The sequence below is a fragment of the Girardinichthys multiradiatus genome, chromosome Y (genome assembly GCF_021462225.1).
Source record: "Girardinichthys multiradiatus isolate DD_20200921_A chromosome Y, DD_fGirMul_XY1, whole genome shotgun sequence".
NCBI lineage: Eukaryota > Metazoa > Chordata > Actinopteri > Cyprinodontiformes > Goodeidae > Girardinichthys > Girardinichthys multiradiatus.
The window spans coordinates 35,979,064-35,994,743 of record NC_061818.1 but is presented as its reverse complement, the minus strand read 5'-3'; the positions used below and the strand labels follow the sequence as shown (position 1 = coordinate 35,994,743).

The window sequence follows — 15,680 nt, the reverse complement described above, 5'->3', positions numbered from 1 at the left end:
ATTTAATTTATTTAACTTATTTAATTTATTTTAAAAAGTAAATCAAATAGTAACATTAAAGTAAATTAAATGATAAAAGTTCTTAATTAAATATAAAATAAAAATAAAATAGCATATAAAGTAATTTGTTATAAATTTAAATAAATGTAAAATACCTAAAATAAAGAATAAAATACATCTAAATAATTTAATTTAATTTAATTAAACAAAACATTACTGGAGTGGTCATCAGTGGATTAAAGTAATTAATTGGTTATGAAAACAAAAGCATTCAATATAAACATTTTTGTTGACTAATTGAACGAGTTCCCAATTCGGTTAAAAAAATATTAAAAAGAGGGGAATTTAATAAGCTCTAACCAAACATTTTAATTTGATGAATTATAGAATTTTTACAAGTGATTAAAGATGCAAATAAAGTAACTTCTGAATATACCTTCATGTATGCAACTATTAGTGTAATTTCTTATTTTAATTTTTGTACATGATTGTAGATTGATCTATATGATGCTTTTAAAATCTACCAATCAGATGCTGCCTCCTCCAGAAATGTTCAGGTAATAATGATAGAGATGTGAAGAGTATCACAAAGTGACCTGAGCAAAAACAAAACTATTGCTGCACGTAAAACAAGAAAAGAAAGCTTAGTTGAGGAAGTTAATAAGCTGTTGTTGTTTTACATCTCTGCTGTTTTAATCTGTTATCTGATACCCACTCTTGAGCTTTACAATTGATTGTTATTTAAAGTTTGACACAAATTGGTACCGTAACCCCTTGTGCTGCCGGTTCTGTTTCCAGGTTATGTGATTCCTCTGCTGGTGCAAAGTGTCTCCAATCGCTGTGTTTTTTCTCCACAGGATGAAAGACGAAGCTGAGCTGAACAGAGAAACAGCAGGTTCCAAATACAGGTTCAAGAAAGACGGGAAGAGGCACGTTTTGATCATAAATGAAGCAACTAAAGAGGACATTGGGATGTACTATGCCTTCACCAACGGTGGAGAGTCCAAGGCAGAGTTGGAGGTTGAAGGTACCTTGTGTACAGGGATAACCTAATGTGACCAAACAACCAAGCAAGAAACAAATGCGTGTCAAAGTTAGGCATTGTTACATATAAATGTAAAAACAGAAATGAAGAGAAAAGTATGGCAGTAACATCTAAATAATCTGCTGCTATTTAAAGTTTACCAGTATGAATCTCAGACTTCCTTCGATTTAATCTGATGTTGACGTTTTCCATCCTGACAAGCATGAAAAGGAGTAAATTAGTCATTACTTATGTCGTAATTAATATAACTTCATTAGTTCCTTGTATCAACAGCTCACCGCATTCGTCATGCTAATTTCCCTGTACACCTCTAAGACTGCTATCTTCTTTCAGCCATCAGGCTGTCTCAGTACTTCAGTCCAGATAAGTCTGGTAATTGATTATGGTGTGACAATGTCTGTCCGTCCTCCTCAGTTAATTGGTGAGATTACTGAGAGTCTGTGAACATCAACATATGTGTACCATGAAACTGGATGTGCTTTGACAGAGAAGATAGTTTCAGTTACCTGCTGTGCGTGAATCTGTTGTCTTTGCGGATTAAAGGACCAACATTCATCACCGGATTTCTAAAAGGATTCACATTTTGTATTGTTACAACCACAAACTTCTATTTTATGTGATATCAGACTTTTAACAAATAAATTCTGAGATCAAATCACATACAGGTGGACTATGTTCACTAATATATGTCACTCCTGAAGTCAGCTGATTGCCCAGGATTTTATTTAAGGGTATCATAGTTTAGGAGGCTGAATAGAAACGCCACAGTTTCAAACTTTTCTCCTATCCTTCTTTGCACTCCCAGCCTGATTAAACAAAGAGCATCTGTGAAGATACACTTTCAAGTCTTGCCACAGATTCTCAATTGGATTTCGGCTTGGACTTTGACTGGACCGTTCCCATTCTGTTGTAGCTCTCGCTGTTTGTTTAGGGTTTTTGTCCAGCTAGAGGGTAAAGCTCCATCTTCTGCAGCATCAATGCGGTTTTCTTATGCCTTGCTTATTTTGCAGATAAGGAGCTTGAGGTTCTGCAGAGCATTGCTGACCTGACAGTAAAAGCAGCTGAACAGGCCGTGTTCAAATGTGAAGTGTCTGATGAAAAGGTGACGGGAAAATGGTTGAAGGATGGTGTTGAAGTCCAGCCCAGCGATCGCATCAAAATAGCCCACTTTGACAGGTATTCCCAAACACATTACACAACAATGTGGGTTTGTGTTTTATTTCAGGACAGCTGAGCATTTTCTCCCATCCCAGATAGCTTCACACATTCAAACTGAGTCTTAAGAACACTGCCTGCCAAATGGCTTGGCAAACTATTACTAGAGGGTTTTTTTGGTCGTTTGACCTATTTTTCCACATAGGCTGCAGTCTGTAAGGCTCTAACCTCTGAAAACACAGAATAAAAGCATATTCACACAGAGCACACACATCCCAGGGGTCTGGGCTTTCTCTCAGTAATCCTTCCATCAAAGAAGCCCATGGTAGGAGATACATGAGGTGACTGCGGTCACGCAAGGTGAAAGCATCGCTCTTTAATATTGCAGATGTTGCCAGGCCAACAATCTTTTAGCATAAATGTTTGTGTTTTTTTTGCCTTTGTAACATCTGCTTACTTATCCTCAGGACCCACAAGCTGACGATTGATGACGTGAAGCCTTCAGATGCAGGAGATTATACCTTCATCCCAGATGGATATGCTCTTTCTTTGTCTGCCAAACTCAATTTCCTAGGTGAAGCAAAACAAAAATTTGGCATTTCAATCTTTTTTAACCTTAAATAGCTCATCAACAGGTTCATTTCTTTTTTTCTCTTAGAGATCAAGATTGAATATGTTCCCAGACAAGGTACTTTTCTGGTTTTTATTTGAATATTCATTGAGGTGCATGATGGAATGAAAATTGTTTAAAAATGAACACCAGAACCATCTGCAAATGGTCTTATGATAGTCACTAATTAAACAGTTTAGAAAAACTAACATGCAAGAAAATGGCAATTAACTGTTTATTAAAGACAGATTTTCCTTTTTTAAAGTTGTTTTAAAAGGTATAGGGAAAAACCTAAGCACACACTGGACGCGTCATGCTGAAGTGCGCCGAAAAAGAACAAACTGCAATTTCTGTATTTTAGCCAAATGCAGTTATCTGTTTCCCCCAGCAGGTGGCATAGCCTACCAAAAGAAATATAATAATTATATCATAAAAACGTTAACTATGTATATCATTAAACAACTTATTAGCTTACATTAGCTTAGGATACCTTGACTCTACATTTTAGTATAAAACTTGCAGCAACAATTTTGGGAATTGTTTGCCATTTATTTATTGCTTTTATCTGAGAAATAATGAGTAAGTTGTAACTGCGTCCTTAATTTCAATCTTAATGTTATCAGGACGCCGGAATACTAGCGGCTGACTGCCACCATGATGAATGTTCATTGAGCAATAGTTGTATACTGCCTGCGTTTGTCGAGTACAAAAAGCTTTAGCAAATGAATCTTTATTTCTTAAAACAAGCCGTATTCAGAACCAGAATTTACTGTATCTCGTTCTACATAATAAAAATACAGAACCCAGTGCAATCATTGGCATTCCTGCTGTTGATAAAACAGATTTTTCCTACTCCATAACATTTTACAGGATTAGAGCAGACAGAGAGGGATCTTTGGCCATTTCTCTATAGTCTCCAGAGTTCTGGTTCTTCTTTCATGCTCCCCTCTCTTTAGCTCACTTGTTTCTGAAGGTATGATGATTAAGATGGCCATGGAAGAAGGTTAGGTTTGTATTCTGGGAACTATTTCTGGGTCGATCTGGATGCGTATTCAAAATGTTCTGAAATTTTAAGGAGTTTATGGTGCCTTGAAGAACACAGGTCCACAGCATCACAGATCCTCCACCGGATCCACATGGAGTGTTTGTTGCCAGAAAGTTAAATCTTAATATCATCTGGCTAAAGCACACAGTTCCAGTTAAAGTCCTAGCAGCGTTTAGAGATCTCCACACATTTGTGTTTGTGATGGTAGGATGGAAAAGGCTTTCCTGGCTTGTTTCCCAAACAACTGGTTGGGATTTAGATTTGGAGATTTTTTTATACCTCTATTACCATCCTTCTTACTATCTATCAGGGTAAACTTAAGACCTTGTTTATCTCAACTTTAATTAATGGAGTGACTGTAGACGTGGGGAACGTTAGGTTAGTTGTAGCCATTCTTGACTTTTAAAGATCAACACACACGGCCTCCTTAAATGGCATGTTTTCCTGTCTTTTCCATTTTGAACAGTGGCTAAGAGCTTCAGTTGCGTTTATTTTACCACATGTGGTCAGTCCCAGTAAGTGTGGATAATGGTGAATGGGTGGTGGTTATGTAGACAAGTATTTACTAAATGTGTATGTATACTGATGTAATGAGACCCTTGGAAACTGTCTAACAAAATATTGAAATTAAAAATTTAAAGTCTAATTTATGATTTTCTCCTTGCATAATGTTTTTTGAAGAAAACTATATATCTTTGCAGCAACAATAAACTTCAACATAAATGATTAAAGGTTGCCTAATAAGACTCCTCGAAGTAATCATTGTCTCTATCATCCAAATAATCTTTTCATTCATGTCTTTTCTTTGGATGATCACATGAAAGATCCTCCCAAAATCCACCTGGACGCAGGTGGCAGGGGCAATAAGAACATCACCGTGGTGGCTGGAAACAAGCTCCGCTTCGACGTTGAGGTCACAGGAGAGCCGGCCCCCGTCGTGTGCTGGATGAAGGGAGACCAGGTGAGATCAGGATCCCGTTCAGAATGGGAGGGCTTAACGTTAAACTCACCTGTGTCTCTGGGACAGGTGGTCTCTGAGGCCGAGGGACGGGTCCGTGTGGAGTCGAGGAAGACCGTGAGTAGCTTTGTGATCGAGGGGGCGGAGAGAGGAGATGAGGGTCCCTACACCATCACTGCAGCCAACCCTGTAGGAGAAGACAAGGCTGAAATCTTTGTCAGGATCGTGGGTCAGCTGCTTTGCATTTCTCTTTTTAGTCCTCTTTTCAAATCTTGTATCTTAATCAGACTAAGAAATGTTAGCACTCAAATTAAGAGATAGCACTATCTTTAAACTAACCACAGTGCTGTATAAAAGTTTTAATTTGTTAATTTCTTTCTTCTTTTCATCCACGCAGCCACACACTCTTATAATTAATTAAAGTGATTGTGAACAAGTGTTCTCCAGGCTTTCTGGGGGTTCTTCCTCAGTCAGATTGTTCCACAGTGACTTTTAGATCAAGTCTGCATGCTATCTGCATACTATCCTAATACTGAACACATTCATATGCAAATACCTGCCTGCTTGATTCATAATTTCTCTCTAACTGTAACCTGCTCCTCCAGATGTGCCCAACCCTCCGGAAAATGTCAAGTGCACATCAGTTGGCGAAGACTCAGCCTTCATCACATGGGACCCTCCCTCCTTTGATGGCAGAGTTCCTGTTAAAGGTAACTACTGATACACGCGTCATCTGATTCTCTCACACCTAACGTCCTCCTCTTAGGAAAAAGCTGCTTTATGATCCGGTTTATCTCTAAAACGACTCTGAGATCTACAGTGGAGTGGAAAAGTATTTCCCCCTAACAGATTTCTTCTGTTTGCTTTTTACATGCTTTAGATCATCAAACGCATGTTAAGATCAGACAAAGATAACCTGAATAAATAACAAAATGTAATTTTTAAATGATGACTTGGAGTGAGGGGAAAAAGCCTCTCTCAAGCAAAATTCTCCTTCAGGATTTGTGTTAAATCTAGTCGACTTCATAGCTCCATCAAGTAGAGTAAGTCGTCCAGTTCCTCAAGCAGTAACGCCGCACCAGACATCACACTGCCACCACCATGTTTGACTGTAGGTGTGATTAGTTGTATGTAACTGGACACATACCTTTCACTCCTTTGTCTCATCAATCCACAGAATATTTTACCAATAGTCCTGGGAATCATCGAGATGCTTTGGTTGAATTTGTTCGGCTTGGTCAGCAGTGGTTTTGGCTTTGAAACTCTAGTCCAATCTCTTTCTTCTTGTTGAATCATGAACTCTGACCTTTACTGGGGCAAGTGAGGTCTACAATGTCTTAGATGTCGTGGATTCTTCTGTGACCTCCTAAATGAGTCATGAATGGGCTCTTGGAGTAATTCTGGTGTACTGGCCACCTCTGGAACGGTTCATCAAAGGGAGTTTTCCTTTTCGCTGTCGCTATGCTCAGTACGGGGGATTGCTGCAAAGTCGACGACTCAATGCAACCGACAGTACAGTGTCGCTACATGTTCATCCAACAGGAGGGACTTCTGTAAGTCAGTGACTTGATGCAATCGGCTGGGTGTCTTTATATAGATTCATTTAACTTTTTTGCAAAGTGCCTTAGATTTTTTCATTGTCGCTGTATAAATAAACTAAACTGAATTGTTCCATGTTTTTTGCATTGAGGATAATGGTTCTCTGGACTTCCAAAGCTTAAGAAATGGCTTTAAAACCCTTTCCAGACTGATACATGTCAGTGACTTTGTTTCTCTGTTTTTCAACCTATTTAGATTGGAGCATGATGTGTTGCTTTTTGAGATCTTTAGCCTAATTTAACTTGTCAGACAGTTACTATCTTAGTAATTTCTTGAGTCTACAGGTCAGGCAGCAACCAGACCCGATTGTAGCAAGCGAAATTAAACCTAAGAAATGTGATTAATAAAAGTTAATTAACAATTTTTCCCTGTAATAAATGAAGTAATCTTTTTGCATTTACTCTGACCATTTGTGTCTGATATTTCATTTTGTTTGATGATTTTTAAACATTTACGTGTGACAAAAAATCAAAAACAGAAGAAATCCGTGAGGCGGAAAACTGTTGTTCACGGCATTGGACTTATTGCTCATTGCAGGGTATCTGATGGAGAGAAAGAAGGTCGGTTCATCCAGGTGGACCAAACTAAACTTTGACGTTTACGAGTCCACCACATACGAGGCCAGGAAGATGATTGAGGGTGTACTTTATGAGATGAGAGTGTTTGCAGTCAACGGCATCGGCATCTCTCAGCCCAGCACCAGCTCCAAGCCCTTCATGCCCATCGGTGCGTTGCCGCATGTCATTACCAGGGTGGTTAATTAACAGAAGCTTTTCACACGATGCTCATTCTGATGCAGCTTAACCTGCCTTTCCTTCCTATTTATGCCAGGTATTAAGGTATTAATTAGCTCTTATCTGTCTCAGCCCCCACGGGCGAGCCCACTCATCTCGGGGTGGTGGATGTGACAGACTCTACTTGTGCACTCAAGTGGCGGCCTCCAGAAAAAATCGGAGCCGGCGGCATCGATGGCTACATCATTGAATACCGCACAGAAGGAAGTAAATAAAACAGATCTTACTTAATATGAAGTCATTGCAGTAATGTGATGTGATGCATGGTTTAGGATAATAATACCTATCTTCCTAATATATTGGCAGGTATTGATGATTTTTCTATTTTCTCATCCAAGGGTGCAGGCCATTGAGGAACCAGTGGAAAAGAACCAGTACAGGGTGAAGGATCTCCCAAGTGGGGAGAAGATGCTATTCAGGGTGTTTGCAGTCAATGTGGCTGGACGCAGTCCCCCTGCCACTCTGTCTCAGGCCGTCACCATCAGGGAGATTGTTGGTGAGAGACTCTCTTTCTCCAAACAGGTTTCTAAAAATGCCTGGAGTAGTTTTTAGCATTAATTAAGGCTTTTTCAGAAGTGTTTCTGGTTACTGTTTCTCTCATTTTTAGTGGGATTGATTTAAATCTAAAATCTAAATCATTAAGGCAAACCGCTTCTAAACCCAAGACCCGAACCAATGTTTTAAAAGTATTCCCACCCCAAGAACTTTGCCATATTTTGTCACATTACAAACACAAACTTCAATGTGTTTCAAGTTAAAGAAAATTAATACATGATTTTGAATTGTTTTTACTCAAAAGAGTTCACATTTAGCCCCCCTTTACTGTGGTACCCCTAAATAAACTCCGGAGCAGCCAATTGTCTATAGAAGGAACCTAAGGAGCACAGCATGTGGAGAAGTTTCAAGCAGGGTTAGGTTATAAACAATATCCCAGGCTATCAACTTCTCCCAGAGCTGTTCAGTCCATCATCTGGACATGGAAAGAGGATGGACAAACTGCTTACCTACCAAGACATGATCATCCACCTAAACTGACAGGCCGGGCAGGGAGAGCATAAATCTGAGAAGCAGCAAAGAGGGCCATGGTAACATGGATGGATGGAGCTAAATCCGGGACAAATCTAGAAGGAAACCTGTAAGAAGCTGCAGAAGACTTGAGGCTGGGACCGAGGTTTGCCTTTCAGCAGGACAACAACCATAAACATACAGCCTGAGCTACAATGTAATGGTTAAGATCAAGACATATTTTTGTGGCAAGCAAGACTTGTTAACAAAGACTTGTTTGCTCCATCCGAACTGACTCAGCCTGAGCTATTTAGAAAAAAAATATACTGATTAGCAAAGCTGGTAGAGAGATACCCAAAGCAATTGAAGCCGTTAATTCAGCAAAAGGTGCTTCTAGATAGGGTGTGTGCATTTATTTGAGACTGTATTGAAAAATTTGACCCTATCTGGATTTGAGAAAATCCTCAACAAAACTTGTTCACCTAATTCTTTAAAAAAACCTAACTACCAGACAGCATTATGCTAATTTATAAAGCTTAAAATAGACTTCAATCTTCACCATTCCAAAGCATCCTTTTAAAAATGTTTAGCTGAAATCTGCTACTAATAAAGGGGACATTAATGCCCGTTTTATAAGCGGGATTCATCTTTTCTTTCCCACCATGTAGAAAATCCAAAGATTAGAGTCCCTCGCAACCTGAGATCTCAGCTCATCAAAGCTGTGGGGGAGAACGTGAACTTGGTCATCCCTTTCCGGGTAAGACTGACTTCTTTATTCATTTATTTTCCTTACATGCAAAGCTCTTATACTTGCAGATCAAAGCCGGTTCCTAAATTACTACATTTGGCCAGAAAGTTTCAGATGTAGCTGGAAGAACCCACTTTTTGCATTCTTGCAGTGAGCCTTAGCTGAAAAATGCAGCAGATTATTTCAAACTCTACCAAACAAAAACGACAAGCAAGAGAGCGTTCGATGCTCCTGCCTGTGCAACACATCCAGATACATTTTCCATGTGTGTTTTGGATACTGAAAGAACCAACAATCGAGATTCCCCTGACGGCTGCATTTTTGTTTCATCTCCTGGAACACAAATCCGTTTTGTAAATATCGCTCGCAACAGAGAGAGCAAGTGCTTTAAGGGCAGTAGGACAACTACAGCATCTGACAGCAAATTGCAAATTATGGCGCTGGTAAAGAAGAAGCTAAACACAAGCGGCAAAGAGGGAGCCCTTATCGCAAACAGAAATAGACAAGAAGAAAGGGAGCCAGAGCAGTTCAGAGGAAGAAGATGAGAAGCTCGCTCTGAAATGGAGAAGGAAGCTACATGATGATCTCCCAAGACAGGAGGGGCATCAACTGTTCTGTCATCTTATATAAGAGTTGGACATTTTGTTCCTTCAGCTGCTTTTGTAACAATAAAACACACAAAATGCTGTTTAAACATACGTACACATATGTAACCCGATTTCACTGCCACAAAATATTTTCACCCTCTTTCATTTCTATAATTTTACATATCAGGACATTTAAAAAAATTGTCTTTAACAGGTTCTAAAACCACTTAAATTTAACCTCAACTCATACTTTATCTGGAAATGGGTCGCAGGAGGAGCAGACTTAGTAGAGACATCCAGATGTCCCTCTCCCCAGACACCTCCTCTAGCTCTTCCGGGGGGGAGCACAAGGCGCTCCAAGGCCAGCCGAGAGACATAGTCCCTCCAGAGTGTCCTAGGCCGTCCCCTGGGTCTCCGCACCAATCTGTCTATCGATGTCCCACTCCATTCTCCCCTCATCCTTGAACAAGACCCCAAGATACTTGAACTTCTCCACGTTAGGCAGGAGCTCCCCTCTACCCTTTTCCAGTCGAGAACACTGGCCTCGGACTTGGAGGAGCTGATCCTCATCACAGCTGCTTCACACTCGGCTGCGAACCGGTCCAGTTAATAATTTTCATGGACAGGATTTCTAGGCGCAGCCAAAGGCCCTAGGGGGTCTGGTTTGGGGACCAATAGGTTTGGTCTCTTCTTTTTGCAGATGACATGGTCCTGCTGGCCCCCTCTAGACAGGACCTACAGCATGCACTGGGGCAGTTCGCAGCTGCAGCCTTGCTGTTGTATAGAATTTAAATGAGAACTTAGCTATTTAATAAGGTGCTGCTAATTAAATGCACTCATCAGCAGTGTGGCTATCTCTTTAAAAGCTGTATTTTTGTCAGTTTGCTAGTTACCCTAAGAAGCAACTGTTGCTGCCCATCAGTCTGGGAAGGGTTATAAGAATATTTCCAAACTATCTGAAGTGTCATCGTGCCACAGAGCGAGAGATAATTCACAAGAGTAAAACATTTTAGACAGTTTTGTTGTCCGATGAGCTAACCTCTCCGTCCTACTTCCCTATTTCTAAGGGGATTGCTCAATCCAGCGCTCCATTCAATGGGTCTGGACTTCCCTAAATCTGGAAGGTCTTACTAAGCAGGTTTACTGGAAAATCTGTTTAAGCTGCTGTCGGGAAATGACTCGCCCAACCTCTAACAGCCCAACCTTTTCCAGAAGTCTCGCCCTTCTTCCACTAGTGGCTTGGACAATTGAGTAGGCCACAGCAGTCATCCACTCCTCGACAATCACTTCTGTTAATGGCTGCTCATTCCCTATTTTACAACTTGCAATTAGTATATGGGTTAGACTGACTTTAGTGGCTCGGCACGAGCCCCAAGGGCATTGTTTTAACTAGTTTGGCTTAAGGCAACCTATAAAAACCTCCTAAAATCATTTGGAACCAGAAAACAGTACTTTGTACCGCCAACGAAAACCCAAGAATAAGGTGACTCAAATAATTGACTGTCCACAATAAATCTAGAATTTGATATGCTTTCTTTAATTAATAATGCTTTTGCAGGGGTCAGTAACAGCTTACAAATCAGCAAAACTTAATAATTTAAATAATAGAAATAAATCAATCAACTTAACCTATCTTTCCCTAATGCTGAAACTGGTTGAAGAGGCTTTGGAGACGGAGCCTCACCATGGATCCGAATGGAATGATTTCTTTAGCAGGAAAGAGTGATTTTCTTCTTGGGTTAAAGGCCAATCATCAGTTCTCTTCCTCTAAGTGGACAGGCGCTGATGCTCGGGGTTTCAATGATCAAGTTGGAAAAAAAAAAATAAATAAAATAAATTTTTTAATTTAAAAACCAGAATCTTTGTTGGCATATGTTTCAAAAGTCGGTAGCTTCCAGAGGCTGAATAGTTGAAGGAAACCTTTGAGGTGTAATTGAGGTTGGTTCAGGACTTCCAGAAGCCTGAACCTTAGAGCAATCAGTTGTTCACTGACCAAATTCACTTCAGTTGTCTTGGTAAAAATGCAACAGATGAAATTCAGATTCTCAATTTTGAGTTGCAGCTCTTCTCAGGGCACACGGGTTGATCCTCTTTATAATGTAGAATTGTCAGCGGGGCTGCGTCTCTGGTCTTCTGATTCATCTGTAGCTTCTTTCTCCGTCCGATCCTGTTCACTGGTTTTCTGCGAGGAAACAACCCCGTTTCTTTATTAGGCACAGTTTTTATAGTGCAGATAGCCTCACTGCTCATCCCCTGTTGCCGGGCAAGCTTACCCATCATTGAGTTACGCGGTCGCCGTGACTTTTCGGTGCTGTCTCCCAGCCTCTGTAGACAGAGTCGTAAACAGCCCGCAGCTGGCTCCCTGTGTTATGACTTTTGCCTGTTTTTTGAACTTCAGACTGACGAAAAACAGCGTGCACCTGAATTCTCATTTCTCGCTCCCATGCTTGTTATGACTTTCAATTCAATTCAATTCAATTCAATTCAGTTTTATTTATATAGTGCCAATTCACAACACATGTTGTCTCAAGGCACTTCACAACAGTCAGGTACATACATTCCAATTAATCCTAACAATTGAACATACTGAGCATGCATGTAGCGACAGCGGAGAGGAAAAACTCCCTTTTAACAGGAAGAAACCTCCAGCAGAACCAGGCTCAGTGTGAGCGGCCATCTGCCACGACCGACTGGGGGTTTGAGAGAACAGAGCAGAGACACAAAAAGAACAAAGAAGCACTGATCCAGGAGTACTTTCTATGGGAAGGAAAAGTAAATGTTAATGGATGTAGCTCCTTTAGTCGTTTCACCTAGAAAGAAAGAACAGATAAACTCTGAGCCAGTTTTCAAGGTTAGAGTCTGAAAGAGAGCACATATAATTAGTTACAAAAGCTCAGTCAATTGCCATGTCTAGGAGAGAGGAAGGGTTAAACACTAAAAGACAGGGCCATGTGGATCATCCGTAGAGTGTGAGCATTAAGTTGTTGCCAGCAGAAGCTTGGACAATGCCCCTCTCCAGAAAGGTGTCACAGGCAGACACAGAGCCAGGCCAGGTGTAGCTTCTAGGAAGAGCAAAGAGAGAACAAATTTAAAAGCTGAAATAACAGCAAACAATGCAAAATTGGAGAGTAGTGTGAGAATGTAGCGAAGAGGGTGAAAGTGGTCGTTATGTCCTCCAGCAGCCTAAGCCTATAGCAGCATAACTACACAGATAGTTTCAGTTCAGATTATTTAGTTAAACGGCGCTTATTTACAAAAATGTCGTCTCAAGGCACCCCACAAAGGGTCCCACTGATGGTCATTGTTATACTAAAAACCACAATGATTGGGATACCTCTCTCTGTCAGACTGATTATAACCATTGGAAAAGAGAAGGGGTCATACAGGTAGCAGAAATGGAGGGTGTGTTTGCACCTCAACCATAACTGAGCCGGTTTAGGCTAAACCTGACTCCCCCTTACTCCATCCAACAGGGAGGGAAGAAGACGGAGGTAAAAAATAAGGAATATAGCTCAGGATAAACTAAGCCACTCTAACTATAAGCTTTATCAAAAAGGAAAGTTTTAAGCCTAGCCTTAAAAGTAGACAGGGTGTCTGCCTCACGGACTAAAACTGGGAGATGGTTCCACAGGAGAGGAGCCTGATAACTAAAGGATCTGCCTCCCATTCTACTTCTAGAGACTCTAGGAACCACCAGTAAACCTGCAGTCTGAGAACGAAGTGCTCTGTTAGGAACATATGGACCAATCTGATGTATGATGGAGCTAGATCATTAAGGGCTTTATATGTGAGGAGGAGAATTTTAAATTCTATTCTGGATTTAACAGGGAGCCAATGAAGGGAAGCTAAAATAGGAGAAATATGATCTCTCTTTTTAATTTTCATCAGAACTCTTGCTGCAGCATTTTGAATCAGCTGAAGACTTTTAACTGCATTTTGTGGACATCCTGACAGTAACGAATTACAATAGTCGAGTATGAAGTAATCATCTTCAGGAGTATGTCAAATATTTTCTTTTTAATAGAATCAATTTTATTTAAGAAGAATCCCATAAAATCATGACTGCTAAGAGCTAAGGGAATGGATGGCTCAACAGAGCTACGACTCTGTGTAAGTTTAGCAACTGTACTAAAGAGAAACCTAGGATTATTCTTGTTCTCTTCTATTAATGATGAGAAATAAGCTGTTCTAGCTTGGCGAAGTGTCTTTTTATACAACAGTAGGCTATTTTTCCAGATTAAGTAGGAATCCTCTAGGTGTGTAGAGCGCCATTATCTCTCCAATTTTCTAACATTGTGCTTTAAAGTATGCAGCTCTGAATTAAACCAAGGAGCCTGCCTCCTATGAATAATTACCTTCTTTTTCAAGGGGGCTGCATTGTCTAATGCACCACGCAATGATGAAGAAAGACTTGAGCTTGCTCATTGACCTTCCACCCATGCCCTCCTCTGCCCCTCCCGTCCTAATGTTATGACTCTGCCGCCTCTGTCTCCCAGGCCATGGTGCCCTCCTTATGTGCTCAGCCTCAAGCTTTCTAACACAGTACTTCTCTGCTTCTTGCTCTCACACCAGTTACAGCTAAAATAAATTTTGACAACAGCTACCAAACTTCCTAGGAACTTGAAAAATCACCACAAGGACAGAACGTTCAATTATCAGAAATGCTGCAAAAAAGGCCCCAGATCAAATGGTAAAAATTAAAGTTAATGACAGAAATGTTAGTGAAGGACTAAACAAGCTTGTACCTCCATCCGTATCTGACTCGGGTCTCAGCACCACAGGAAGTTATGCTGTCTTAAGCTGGGTTCAGACTATATTCAGACTTATTGTGAGCTGAAGTAGGTTTGGTCATTTGGTGTGACAGAGGCACAAACTGATGAATTTGTACCCAGGCGAACAAAGATGAGTTACAACAGGCATCGAGCAGTGTAACAAACTCTTTGGGGCAATCAAGCAGTGGGACTGCTGCTACAACAGATTCCTGCTTTCTGTTTTTTTTTTTTTTTTTGCTCTTGACTCCCTTTCCTGGTCCTTCTCTCCTTCTTTTCATCATCTAACTCTAATAGGAGTGTTAACAATCATACGTTGCTATCCATCTATTGCTGCAGTGAAATATCTATCTGACCTTTCCAACGTGAGACTGTTGCTGCAACAAGTCATGCAGCATGACGGGTGCACCTACTTAGATTTTATAATGTCAAGTTTGCATTGTGACATATTTAACACCTGTGCGATTTACACAGTGAGTTGCAGGCTTTAGATTATTAACGCTCCAGCATTGTCTTTCTACACATCTCATACTGTAACGCACAATGTGATCTCCAGCTAAGTCAGGCTGCCGCAGGTTTTTGCACAAAAAACCTGCAGTGTGAGCATCCCACCTCTGAGACCTCATACAGGGATTGGACAATGAAACTGAAACACCTGGTTTTAGACCACAATAATTTATTAGTATGGTGTAGGGCCTCCTTTTGCGGCCAATGCAGCGTCAATTCGTCTTGATAATGACATATACAAGTCCTGCACTGTGGTCAGAGGGATTTTAAGCCATTCTTCTTGCAGGATAGTGGCCAGGTCACTACGTGATACTGGTGGAGGAAAACGTTTCCTGACTCGCTCCTCCAAAACACCCCAAAGTGGCTCAATAATATTTAGATCTGGTGACTGTGCAGGCCACGGGAGATGTTCAACTTCACTTTCATGTTCATCAAACCAATCTTTCACCAGTCTTGCTGTGTGTATTGGTGCATTTTCATCCTGATACACGGCACCGCCTTCAGGATACAATGTTTGAACCATTGAATGCACATGGTCCTCAACATCTAGCACAAGTATTGGGCCAAGGGAATGCCATGATATGGCAGCCCAAACTATCACAGATCCACCCCCATGCTTCACTCTGGGCATGCAACAGTCTGGGTGGTACGCTTCTTTGGGGCTTCTCCACACCGTAACTCTCCTGGATGTGGGGAAAACAGTAAAGGTGGACTCATCAGAGAACAATACATGTTTCACATTGTCCACAGCCTAAGATTTGCGCTCTTTGCACCATTGAAACCGACGTTTGGCATTGGCATGAGTGACCAAAGGTTTGGCTATAGCAGCCCGGTCGTGTATATTGACCCTGTGGAGCT

The 15,680-nt window shown here is 40.8% G+C and overlaps 1 protein-coding gene and 1 pseudogene across 1 annotated transcript in view; one reads left to right on the top strand and one right to left on the bottom strand.

Annotated features, from left to right (window-relative positions):
- LOC124864180 overlaps positions 1–15,680 on the top strand; it is a 55,572-nt pseudogene that overhangs the window by 27,229 nt on the left and 12,663 nt on the right.
- LOC124864880 (leucine-rich repeat-containing protein 4B-like) overlaps positions 2,998–15,680 on the bottom strand; it is a 153,437-nt gene continuing 140,754 nt past the window's right edge. Inside the window, exons 4-5 of the transcript XR_007037377.1 lie at positions 4,866–5,000; positions 2,998–4,797 (exon numbers count right to left, since the gene is read on the bottom strand). The gene's annotated coding sequence lies outside the window, so the exon portion shown is untranslated. The remainder of the gene's footprint in view (positions 4,798–4,865; positions 5,001–15,680) is intronic.